Source organism: Onychomys torridus, chromosome 14, assembly GCF_903995425.1.
Source record: "Onychomys torridus chromosome 14, mOncTor1.1, whole genome shotgun sequence".
Classification (NCBI taxonomy): domain Eukaryota; kingdom Metazoa; phylum Chordata; class Mammalia; order Rodentia; family Cricetidae; genus Onychomys; species Onychomys torridus.
In genome coordinates this window covers 17,419,366-17,433,255 of record NC_050456.1, presented here as the reverse complement: position 1 = coordinate 17,433,255, position 13,890 = coordinate 17,419,366, and positions in this window count along the sequence as shown.

Sequence of the window (13,890 nt, the reverse complement as noted above, 5' to 3'; positions counted from 1 at the left end):
TTTATCATCCAATAGACATCAATAGACACACAGAACTATTTTGTTGTATACAGTGATTCTTCAAAGATGACATAGCTACAGATTATAAATACTGATAAATGAAAAGCACACAAATTTAGAGATACAAAAGGTAAAGAGTCTCAGAAAAATCAGGCTCCATTCTTAAGAGAAGAAAAAAGTTGGCCTGAAAATCAACTACTTGATTTTTCTCAATGAGACACTAGGTCCACCAGGTTATAGTTGCCTCCCAAATGAAGAAAAAGGTTGACAAGCCGAAAGAATCAAGGCAGCACACATCCTTCCAAGAGTCAGAACTAGGAAAGAAAAAATCTAAATTGCTGAAAGCTCCACACATGCAAGTTTGACATTTTGAAATTTAGAGCATGGTGCATAAAATATACAAGACAGAACCAAGGATCTAATAAGTGAAGAACTGTTATAAAAAGTGCTATAATCAAATGCAATAAAAACTGGAAGAAAAGAGACAGAAACTAATATTCAATAACTGAGGTAATAAAGATATCATGTACACAGTAGAAGAGGAAAATACAAAACAAGGTAAGAAGTAACAATGGCTAATAATTTTTCAATATTACTGATTCTAAATCACATACTTTGAAATCTCAGACAGCACCAATAATAGCAAACACAAATCAGATATGTTCTTAGGCACATTCTACTAAATTATACAATATAAAACAAAGAAAATTTTGAAGAAAGTGAGGTATGATAAGGAATCCTTGCCAATAAAGGTCAAAAGTGAGCTTTAGAGTTATCTTCATAAACTACACAAGCAGGAATGGTGCAGGAGAATATTTAAAGCTCTGTTTGAAAGAGCTAAGGTATAACTACACTACTTCTCCAATACTTTCTTAAAAGTGAAGAATAATAACTTGTTCATATAAGCTAAAATGGAAGAAATTTGTCACCAGTAGATTTGTTTTATTTGTGTATTAGCTAATGTGTTTGTGTATGTGAATGTGCACACACAGGAAGGGTCATACTCATGGAGGAGGCTAGATGTCAAATTCAGGCATAATTCTTTGTTTTGACCATGGATATTGTAAAGTAGGCTATGCAGGATGATCAGTGAGTCCTATGATTACATCTATCTCTGTATCTTCCATAGGGCTGAGATTACAGATATTTGACCCCATAAACTGTTTATGTATTCATATTTTGGGGTAAGTGTTAGGTATCAAATCCAGGTCCTCATATTTGCAAGGCAATTATTTTACTTATGAAAATGTCTCCCCATCACTCATCAGTAGATTTATGTAGCAAGAAATGTTAAAGAAATTATTTACAAAGTAAGAATTACGTATAGATCTGAAACTCATATCTACTAAAAGAAAGAACGTTGGGAGGAAGGATAGTGTTGTGCTTTTCTAGTTTCAATGAAGTGAATATCAGCAATGAGACCGTGTTCCAACCTGTGATCACACATGCTTTATATTTAAAGGAAAATCTACAGTCATAAATGTTTGTTTAAAGGAAAATTAAAAGACCTAAATTTAATCATTTAAGCTTCCACTTTAATAAAGAAAAAGAAGAAATGACTCCAAGTTTAAGCAAAACAACAAACATTAGAATAGAGATAGAATCTGAACAAGGCAGAAAACTACAGACAATAATGAAATTAAAACCTTGGGACAAGTCATTAACATTAGGAAATCAGCTAGCTGGGTTAAATAAGAAAGAGAACAGATTCAAATAACTAACATCCTAAAGGAAGAGGACATTGCTTCTCATACTCTCTCTATTGAAGGGATAATAAAGGAATATAAAAACAACACTGTCAGAAAGTATCTCTTAATTAGAAAGGAAAAGAAAATATTCATTCACATGTAGTTAGTGCTCCTGACTCATGCGGGAAAATATAGGAACAGAGGAGTAGCAAACATGGATGAATGCTGAGATGACAGTGTTAGGATACCTCCAGAGGTGTATCCATGAAGTTTGTCCATGAAGAGGACGTTTTAGATGGAGGAAACACCACTTGCAAGGATTTATTTCAATGTATAGTCTTCCTATAAGATGCTATAAAGAGTACCCAATTATTGTCAGAGAGGCTTCTCCAGCAGCTGATGAGAGCAGATGCAGAGACCCACATCCAGACATAAGGCAGAGCTCAGAAAACTGCAGAAAAGGGGGAGGGAGGATTGTAGGAGGCAGAGGATTCAAGGACACCAGGAGAAACGGCTCACAAAACCAACTAAACAGGCACAAAAGGACTCACAGTGAATGAACGGACAATCATGGAGTCTGCATGAGTCTGCTCTAGGCTCTCTGGCTATATATTGTGGTTATTTAGCTTCGGGTTTTTGTGAATACTAGTAACAGTGGGAACTGGGGTAACTGACTCTTTCGTTTGCTCTTAGGAGCATTTTCCTCCTACTGGGTTACCTTGTCCAACCTTGATATGAACGTTTGTGCCCAGTATTATTGCATCTTGTTATACCTTGTTTGGTTCATATCCTTGGGAGGCCTGTTCTTTTCTAAAGGGAAACGGAGGAGCAGTGGATCTGGGGAATAGGGGGAGGTGGTGGTGAGGTGATAAACTGGGAGGAGTGGAGAGAGGGAAAACTGTGGTTGGGATGTATTATATGAGAGAAGAATAAATAAAAGTAATTTTTTAAAAAAATGAATGTGGTCAGGATATTGGTGGAGAACTTTTCCTGAAGTGTCTCACCTTCCTTGCCAAGAAGCCTGGAGAGTCTGTCAACAAGGAAGGGATCAATAGTTAAATTTGTTCTGTAGGTGGCACGAAATATTGAAGGCATTCAGATGAAAGCATATGTAATAGTTTAAGATGGATGAGTTCAGAAATTTCCAGAGATTGGCATTATAACATAAAAAAGAATTGATTCTTTTGAAGGTCACCATACCACCTCTGCTCATTGTATTTCAACATGGCTTTTGCTTTTCTACATTCTACAGTCATGACCATGATTCCCTGAGTGGGTCTGAGTTTTCATAGATAAAAGTTTCTAATAGAAACAGTAGAAAGTCTTAGAAACAGATACTTTACAAGACTTTTAAATTATAGCATCAATATCAATATATGTTGCAAATGACTACAAAGATTATATTTGCATATATAGAGAAAAATTAAGTCTTCATATCTTAATAGCTAGTAGATTTTACCCTTTACAGATTTTAGTACTGTAAGCTGGCTGTATAGCACATAATACACAATTTACTCACAGCTTTTAGAACAACAGAAGAAATATCAAGTAGCATTTTACTTTTTACTCTTCCAGGAAAAATAATGCACTCTTTAATAATTCCTTCTGTGTTTGTCTGTAAGCATTCTGATGAACCAGCAAGTCTAAAATGTAGAACTTACATTATAATAAATTACATTTTATATATTAAGTATAATAATTGAGTGTGAAAGTAGATAATTTTAGCTAAGTTTCTCATATTTTCAAGTTATAATAATGTTACTTTATGATAAATTTAAACTTGAATTATATCTGAAGCCTTAATACATCTCAATAGGAAAATTTTCACTATGCACATACTGTTTGTTGTATAGTATGTTATATACATTATGTTAAATACATTTAGAAAAAGTTTGAGATACATAGTTTTATGAATGTAAATTGAATGACAAGAAAGTGGCTTTAAGTAAGATGAAGATGGGAAAGAACCCTATAGTCTTGATGATATTTATATAAGGAAGGTTATTGCTGACTTTTGTAGTTATCTGGAGTACATAAGTTTTACATATGTGAAACATTTTTATCATGGTATTAAAATATTATTGATACATTAAAATGTTTGCAATAATGATATTTAGTTATTTACATTGTGTTTTTTCAAATTATTAAACATGTTTTTTGAATCCAGTAGATAGCATTAAATTATTACTTTAGCAATTATTTGAACACTAAGGTATTCTAAGAACTCAGAAAGATTGTATTACAGGCTTTTACCAACTCACATCAGTTTTCCTTCACTTCAGTCAAATGAATGTCACTTATGATAATCAGAAACTTAACTATTCACACAAACATTTTTCTAAAAGTATAGGTTTATCTTTTTAGGGAAGATTTCATTATTTTAGAGAAAAAAAATCTCTTGATGCTCATCGAAGTACAATCTGCCCAGTTTTAATTGCTTTGGAAAATGGCCTCACAAATCTTCAGCCTGGTATCAGAGAGGAAATCTCAGCTGTTAATCCTGAGAGTTTCACAGGCTTGGGCAAGTTATACGATTTCTTCCACTAACCCAACAACAAAAAGGCTAAATTTATCATTTTGTCCAGAAACTAAATCTGTCTGGTACTTGATGGGGTATATCTCCTTACTTATTCTCATTTAAGATTAAGAAAACAGACAGCTGAAGGGAAGGGACTTTCCAAAGTTAAACTTCCTGGAGAAATGAAGGTAAATCAGGGATGCTCTGGGTAAATGACAGCAGAGAAAGTTCTGGCAATAGATACTGGAACCTCTTACTGAGCTAGACCACTTTATATGGTGCTAGCCTTGACCTTGACTAGTCAGGTTTATGTTTTCAAGATGTTTTAATATATATATATATATATATATATATATATATATATATATATATATATATATATATATATATAAATGAAAAGGTAGCAATCTGTATCCTGAGTCATGCACCAGCTTCATCAGCAGTAAATCCATAAGGCCTGTATCCTCATTTTTGTCTACATGCTATACTCAAACAGACCTCTGCACTCCAGCCTCAGTTCTTGGCTTTTGTTACCCATGAATTGCATCTGTGTTTATATAAATCTTCATTTTAAGCCTGGTAATTTTCTACTTATTTTGTCTCAGATTTTTCTGTATAACATGAATGCCCCCTTCTGTAAATTTATTCTTCTAGTCAATTCTATATGATACAACATTTAATTATATTAAGTAGATTCAGTCACATTAATTTTCTTTCCCCAAATAAATGCTTTGATGACAGTGATTTATTTCTGTTTCTAAACAATTCAAGGAACTTATTCACCCTCATCATTTTTGAGATATAAATATTTATCATGTCTTAACATAAATATGCATTTCAAAAATGCTTAACACACATTTCATCTTGTTCCAGTCCTCTAATAATATCAATCAAATAGTTTAAATTATTTTCCTGATTTGAAGCTTCATTTTTTCTATCTTTTCTCAGTATTGAATAGACTATTTTGAAAACAAAGATTTGATCTTGAATGAAGAGTTTCCACTTCTCAATGTTAAAGCAGTATATTTGATTATTATATAATTTGAGGAATAAAAAAGAAGGAAAACAAAATTATGATGTGGATTTTTAATCAAATAAAAGAAAGCAGCTGCAACTTGAGTGATCAGTACTACAATGTATATTCATTTATTTAAGGCTTTTGAGAATAATCTACCTTGGTTGTAAATCAGCAAATATCACATCTGTTTTTACCATCTTTACTAAATTTATTTTGTTCATAAGAAATGAAATATGAATTATCTATGACTTAAATTGCTGGCTGCGTATACTATTTGTTTTATTTTGTGATGCACAATTTCTCTATTCAGCCCTGGCTAGCTTCAAAATACTGATCTTGCTACCTCTAGGCTACAAGTTCTGTGTTTACAGGTATACATACAGCCCCAAGAAACTTACTGTTTTGTGGGGAGCTCCTTCCATGTCCTGAACCCCACAGCACTGTCTCATATTTCTGAGCATGCATAGTCTGAGAAAATTCAAGAAGAAACTATTTCTGTGACAAAATAAGTCTCTGGGTATTCCCAAAATGTTAATTGTTCCATTACACAATACAGTAAAGAAACCTGTTTAGAGCATTTGAACTTGACAAGGCCTAACTTATTTTTATTGCATCCCTTTTCAGGTCTTCTAAAGCCACATGTCATTTTATTAAGTGTGTAAAAAACATGTTCTACAAAAGCACTCTCAAAAACCCATCATGATATTTTTTTTTTATTTATTGATATTTGTGAGATAATATCCAAATAGGAGTTACAGCCAGGAAGAGGGGTCAAGAGGTGACAATTATGTAACAATGAACATACTATTTTGCAGGATTGGTTCTTAAAGACTAGAAACCTGAAATTTTCAGCACTTTAATAGGAAAGTATTTCCTGGTGGTAAGTACTTTCACATCCTGTTGGTAAGGATAATTTTTAAAGTAGCTTATGAATGTAGTCATTATTAATGTCCTCTGACATCTTTCTTATGTGACAGATATTGGTGTGTAGGAGGGTGATACCATAATTAGTATAGACTGTTCTTTGCAAAGGATTACTTAATGTGTCAGCACATATATAACATGCTAGTTTAATAATTTACAAAGCTAATACATCAATTAAAGCATTTTTCTAAGTATAAATTTACAATCTGAACACATATCTGTATGCTTGTCTCACTCACACTAGAAGGAACATATTAGTACCAAAGGACCAAGATGAATTAAAATGATTACCTAATTTGCATTAGATTGTTGAATCCTCCCTTACATGGAAACAGAGGTTATTCAAGGTCTTTGAGTACGAAGTCAAACTGGTTTCAAACTACATCAAATTGTGTTTTGTTGTTGTAGCTTTTACAGGAAGTATTGGCTCATGCAAACTAGAATTCTAAAGGATGCTTGATCTGGAAATTCAAACAATTTCATCCTGCTGAGAGTGATCACACAACCCAGTCAAGTGAACATGGTCCAGCAGCAGGAAGGATGAGGCTGCTCACTCAGAGTTGTCTTGCCTTCGCCTCTTCCTAGTATTTCCCCTTTGAAAGACTTTGCCATAATGAAAGCATATTTCCATATAAGATTTTCCAGGGTCAAAATAATATGCCGAACACTGTAGTGCTGATTAATGTTCTTTTAATAGCTTGATCTTGTGTGTGTGTGTGTGTGTGTGTGTGTGTGTGTGTGTGTGTAGAATCTGGGTGTTGTAGCCCAGCACTAAGTTTCTTTTTCTGTTCTCCCCATGACAAAAATACTGTTACATTTTCAGACACATTATTTTAAGTATATGAAGTTGATATTTATGACACTATGAAAATTTAAACTTCTATTTCTTAAATAGACAAAACAAAATTTTATCTACAGTCCTATTTCACAGGGTCATGAATTATCAAACAAAGAGTACAGAGTAATGTCTAAGTGAAGGTGTGAGGATCTAATAACAAAGGCAATTACTATGTGTAAATTGAATGTGTGTATTTTCCTTTGCCCACATTGACATATACTAAATATAGAATATTCTGATTATATACATAGCAAGTCTTTCCTAAGCATCCTCTTTTCTTTCAGAGGCTAAATACATAATGATCTGGAGGGAGATCAGTCAGTATTCTTAAAACTGATTTTAACCTCTCAAATCTATTCATTTTCCATGGCTTTTTTTTTTAAACCAGGGAGATAATACAAATTGTAGCAAGATCAGCATGTGCTCAAAGAATTCTGACCTCTACATTTGAAAAGCTCTTTAGAAAAGGTAATTGCCTTCTATCATCTGTTCTATTTTTGAGTAAATAATGCATAAATTACAATCTGAGCTATGAAGAGAACAATCTCAGTGCTGATTTGAAATTCAGTGAACACACTGGATTATGCTTTCAGGTGGCAGAAGCCCCAGGGTTCTCTGGCTCCTTTAGTGTTCCTCTGCTTGTAGAGTCCTTGGAGCTGACAGATGCTTATCAAACATTCATGTAAACACCACTGTCAAAGCTGTGCTCCCCCAGCTCTGAGGGTCAGCATGGAACATCATTAACGCTGGACCAAAGATAGAAATGTCATGCCATGAGCTTTGTAATACCAGAGAACGCCTACTCTGCTGTTGGAAGATGCAGCATCCAACCTGTTAACTTTGTTGACATGAAAGATGAATTCAGAGGCAATGTTTGAAACATTGCTGACAATTTGTTTAAGCATGGATTCTGACATGACTTTGGTTTTTGTTTCCTCAAGTAAAAGTAGAAATTAGGCTTTTGGGCTTTTGTTGATTGTTTTTTATTCAGAGGATGTGAACATGAAGTTCAAATCTGATAACTCAAATCTAATGCTTGGATGTATGGAGTATCACAACTTTGATGGGAATAAGACGGGGAAACCTAAAGCCGAATTCTCTAGTTCTTGGGTCCCTTTCTTCTAACCAACTTCTTTCATAATGCAGTTTCTCTGGGACTGTGGTCTGTAGCGCTCATCGTGTAGGATTGTGGTTTCAGTTTTTAGGATGATTATTCCCTTGTAATATGAGAAAAGCCCTAAACTCATAGTCTGTGCGGGAGTCTCACCTTTTCCACAAAACCAGAAAATATTTCTCCTCCGCACTAAATTCAAATCTTAATTTTTACCTGAGAAATTTGTTCCTAAGCCTGCCTACTCACCACATGCCACAACCTCTAGCCAGTCAGCTTGGATCGATAACCACCTAGTTACTGTCATTTGCACTGGGAAGTCAGTTAGTTCTCAAGGAATGCTTTCTGGACCCCTGGAGTGAACATCACCCTGGTACTTGTTAGAAAAGCAAGTAAGAGCATGCTGGAAGACAAAATGGTAGAGGATGATTAGCAATCAGGTGGGGAAGTGGGGAGGATCTGAGAACAGTTGTGGGGGGAAACCCATAATCAGAATATATTGTATTCAAAAACCAAATTTTCATTAAAAAAAACAAAATGTAAATAATTATAGTAAGAAGAAAAATCATTTAAAGAATTTTGAAAGTTACCAAACCCCAATCCTGGAGCTTTTGAAAACTATTTGAAAATGGGACTGGGCTATATATAGTCCTGAACATAAATATTTCATACATATAATGAAAATAATCTAAAAGTTTTAATGTATATCTTCATCATAACTGTTTCTGGAAAACTAAGCTTTTACCTCTGATTCAATAGTATCCAAAGCAAGCCTAAATCAATAGAATTAGAACTTCCAGGATTATGACAGAGCATCTGTGCTTTTACAAGGCAGTTCTATTCTCAGAAACACAAAGATGGAGAATCATTTTGGTGGGCTGGAGGTGTTCCTCAATGATAGACACCTTGCTTAAAATGCTTTAAACGCTCTCTATAACCTTCCTGTACTCTCTGCAACAAAAGATAAAAGCAAAAGGAGAACAGTGCCATTCCGACGTTTCTTCCAAACTCAGCCATTTGTTTAACTATCTGGTCAATACTAGGTAAATATTTTCTCTCCTGCTTTGACTGTCTGTTGACAGCCTGACTTTAAACAGCAGGTTGTTCCTTTCTTCCCCTTTTTTTCTTCTTCCTTGATCTGCAGTGTCTACTATACATTATTTGTAGTACTGTTGATCTGTAATTACTATTGCCCTAAAATCAGGAAGTGTAATTTGATTTTCTTTAGTATAAATGGCTTTTCTTCCTAGGTGCTCTATATAGTGTCTTATACTGCATTGCGATTGATTCCAGGATATTTTTCAGAGTTTTAAGACTTTTGCACTCTATTTGCCTTCCTTAGTTATAGTTCTTATCAAACCACCCTTAAGTGTTCGTATTTATTCAGTTTCTCTATATCTGAGTCAGTCTCATAAAGAGGCTTTGCCTTTAAAAAAAAAAAGTGAGATTCAGCCTACAACTTCCAATCCTGCAATTTAAGACTTTTGCAACCAAATTGTTTAAATGTGTGCTATGAAAGGGAACACTTATCTTTTAGATATTCTTAGCTTGCTAAAGATATTAATCTACATATTATGTGTTATATGTAACATGAACTCTGAGTAGTTTGGATTTTATTAGTATACTGTGTTACGAGCACCCCAGTCTTAATGACCTAATTTGGGTTGCTGGGTAAAATGCAGAAATGTCCTTGTACCAGAATGAATTTTGTTCATGCCTACCACACCCATTCCCTTTCCTGTTTCTATGCTTACCATTTTTTTTTGCAAAGGTCAGTCTGCTTTTTTATGAAATAAGAAGTATTTCATATTATACAATTATGAAATAAGAAGTACTTCTATTTATTTTTATTTGATTTTCTTATAATGTGTTCATTGCCTTTGGGTCTCTGAGTCAATGAACAAAATACAAATCCAATATTTTAGGCACAAATAAACCATTTGTTTGTAATGGAAAACGTTAGCCCTGGGCTGTACTCTAGGAGTGCTGCTTTCTGAAGGTAGGCATTCCAAAGGACTTTATTCATGTGGAATTCTAAAGTCTATGGTCGTTTTCAAACCTGTATAAAGATCACCGTGCTTATCCACCAAATTCACTTATAAACCTCATGGATAAAACTATTTCGCATTTATGTGATTTTATAAGAAAGAGTGCATGCGCGCGCGCACACACACACACACACACGGTCCTTTTATTTAAAACAAAAATATGAAACAGGGATTCAACCTTAAACTTAGTATTTTCTTTAGGTATTTCATTTAGAGTCCATTATTTAGCCATATTTCATGGCATTTGTGTGGGTTTAGTTTTAAACCAGAAAAGGTAAAATAAAATTACATATGCAAACATAAATGAGAAATGTAAGCCAATTATTGCCTTTGAAGGTCAGGTTACCAGAAGAGTGTACTTCTTTAGTAAGACTAAAGCTAATGCTTCCTGGGAATATTTCTTTAATGGAAGAATACAAATCTAGATGTTTTCAGTTTTAATCCAGACTAGTTGTGACACACACACTAAGTATTTTCAGTGCCTTATCCTAGAATTGCCCCTCTCCATTTCTACATGTAGCATAGAACATTACTTCTTGCTTCATGAATTTTTCTACTTAATCCATTAGCATTTCTGTAGTATCCATTCTTATATTGCTCCTCTCTTTCCATCTTCCTTGTTCCTCAGTGTCTGTTGGACTTTTTTATGTTTTTACTGATGTGTAAAGACAATTGCTTAAGAATCAAGAATTAGTTTGATTTCTTTATTATAGATATTTCCCCTTATAGTTACTAATTGTTTAATTTCTTTCATTGGATTCATGATTTTGTATCCCTTCATTTTCTTATTCCAGTAGACCTATGTATGTAGTTTCCAAATTATCTAGTGAATAATTCTTCTTCCTGGAGCCAGAGACTATCCTTCTATAGTGTCTAAATCTTCTCCTATCTTTTAAATTACCTCAGTATTCTCATTTCACTTCTTATTTCAGTTTGCTTCTTGTCAACAAGTTTAGTTCCCATTCTTCCAGGAATCTCTGTTTCCTATGTTCATCTCTGTCATCATACGTAGCATGTCCTCCAGTTGCTCAATAAAGAACTGTGTAAGTAGTAAATTTGGGGAATTTACAAATAATTTAAAGAAGATATAAAAATGTCTTAATGGCAGGATACACCATGATGGCACAGGAGTAAAGGGATGACAATGATCTTTCACACTTTTAGATGTGTAAGTGATACTTACCTGTATCTTCTATGATTGAAAGATTCCATTCTGCAGGGAAGCCCTTTACACAGGAAGATAAACAATTCAAAATAGATCCAGGAAGTCCATGAAACTGACCTGAATCACCCCCACCCCTACTTCCACTACCCTGAGAGAGAAAACTGTAAAATCTGCAGAGAACACTCTCATACAAACAAAGTTGCAAGGAAGACTCTGAGACTAGACCAGCTGCCTGGAAGAAGCAAAACCAGACAAGCTACCTGGTAATGATTTAAACAAGCTGAGCCACCTGGAAAGGACACTTTTGACCTGATTGCAGGCTGTGTAGTGTGCTCAAGGTTCCCAGGAGTGCAATAAAACAGGCAGCAATCACACTCACACAGCAATCACATTTTCTGAAAATCCAGAGAGAAAACAGAAAACCAACAAACAAAACACCCACTCAACAAAGACAAACTAATCATCCCAAACCCCATGCTCAGGTTATATTGTAGAACAATCTTTCTGTACATGGTGAAGATATGTTGCTTACATTGGTTTAATAAAGAACTAGATGACTAACACAACAGTTAGGGTATTTAGCCATCTGATCACCAGACTAGGTCAGATCAAGCTTTCTCTCGACCATTGCCAGCAGACTACAGAGGATATATCATTGTGGATTTCTGGGGACCTCTCGAGCACTCTGCCTATTCCTGGTCTCATGTGGTCTTCATTTATCATGGTCTGTTATTCCTCATTCTCCCTTTCTGTTCTTGATCCAGCTGGGATCTCCTGCTCCCCTAAGCTTTCTTTCCCTCAAATCTTGCCCTTCATTACTCCCACTGTCATCCAGGTTGTTCATGTAGATCTCATCCATTTTTCTGTCATTGGGTGACCCTTGGGTCTTTCCTAGTGGAAGTGGATGCAGAGATCCTCAGACAGGCCCCAGGTGGAGCTCCAGGTGTCTAACTATTGAGAAAGAGGAAGGTCTGCAAGAGCGTGAATTGTTGAATCCAAGATTGCACAAAGCACAGGGACAAATAGCCAATCGAATGGAAGCACATGAATTAAGAACCAAAGGCTGTGCAGCCCCCAGCTGGATCAGGCCCTCTGGATAAGTGAGACCATTGAATAGCTTGATCTGCTTGGGAGGTACCCAGTCTGTGGGACCAGGATCTGTCCTTAATGCATGAGCTGGCTGTTTGAAACCTTGGGCTTACACAAGGACACTTTGCTTAGTCTGGAAGGAGGTGACAGGACCTGCCTGTACTGAATCCACCAGGTTTAAATGAATCCCCAGGGGTGCCTTGATCTTGGAGGACATGGGAATGGAGGGGAGGGGCTGGGGAGAGGGTGAGGGTGGGGGCGGGAGTGGGGAGGACAGCGGAACCCATGGTTGATGTATAAAATTTAAAACACATAATAATAAAGAAAAAAAAAGAACTAGATGGCTAAAGCTAGGCAGCAAGAGGTTATGTGGAAATTGTGAACAGGAAAAGAACTCTCTGGGATAAAGAAGGGTAGAGTCACCAGGATTCACAGGGAGAAGCAAGATGAATATGCTGTGCTGAAAAAAGGTACTGCCACATGGTAGAGTATAGATAAGAAATACGGGTTAATTTAAGATGTAAGAGATAATTATTTAAAAGCCTAAGCTACAGGATGATCATTTATAATTAATAAAAAATCTCTATGTGGTTACTTGGGAGTTGACTAGCAGGACAGAAAATTACACCTACAGAGTTAGGCTTTGAGAATGCACCTATCTTGAGTCATTTCTGCTTCTATAAGTAATCACTCACCCATATTTATGTAAGAAATTCCAATAAAACTCAAGTTGGATTTTGGTGGTATCCATACTTTGGTTTGTCATGGGCTCCTATCTAAGGTGAGTAGACAACTGTTTTGTGTCTCCCCAGAAAATGGTTTGACACACAACAATAAGGCAGAAGCTGTGATTCAGGATCACAAATGGGGGATAGACTTACTGACAATTGGTTAACAGTGATTTGGAACTTCAAGGGATTTTCACACAAAGCAAGCAGTGGAGATAGGTGTTAAGCATATTTTGTGGGCACCCTGTGGACTGGCCAATTTCCCTGGCTCTGGACAATAATACTTCTTCCTTGTTAGCTGGTACCTGGATCCTGATTGATATGTGTGTAGCAGATTTGGGGTGTGAGACCCAGAAAAGACAGTGGTTTGGGGCTGTCAAATCAGTAACTTGTTCTAAAAGAGATAATCATCATCTTCTAGCCAGAAAATATGGTTATGAATTATTAAAATTAGGTAAAGCTCCTTCACATGGCTACTTTTTCTCCAAGACAGAATGAATGAATCTATGCTGCTTTAGCATTTAGTGAATTATTTGGTGTTTGACTTTAGTATACACTTGTGCGTTCTCCAACACAATAGTTGTGTCTTATGTAAACTGAATGCTCACTTATAGGTTTCCTATACTTCATCCCCCTTCAGTCTTTTCCTTAGAATTGATATGTTGGAAATTAGGCAATGACACCGATGGAATTTTCCAGTTTGCTTTTGCTGATTTCAGCTTCTTGGTGCAGCTGACCTCTTTTTCTGTTCTCTTATCAGCTG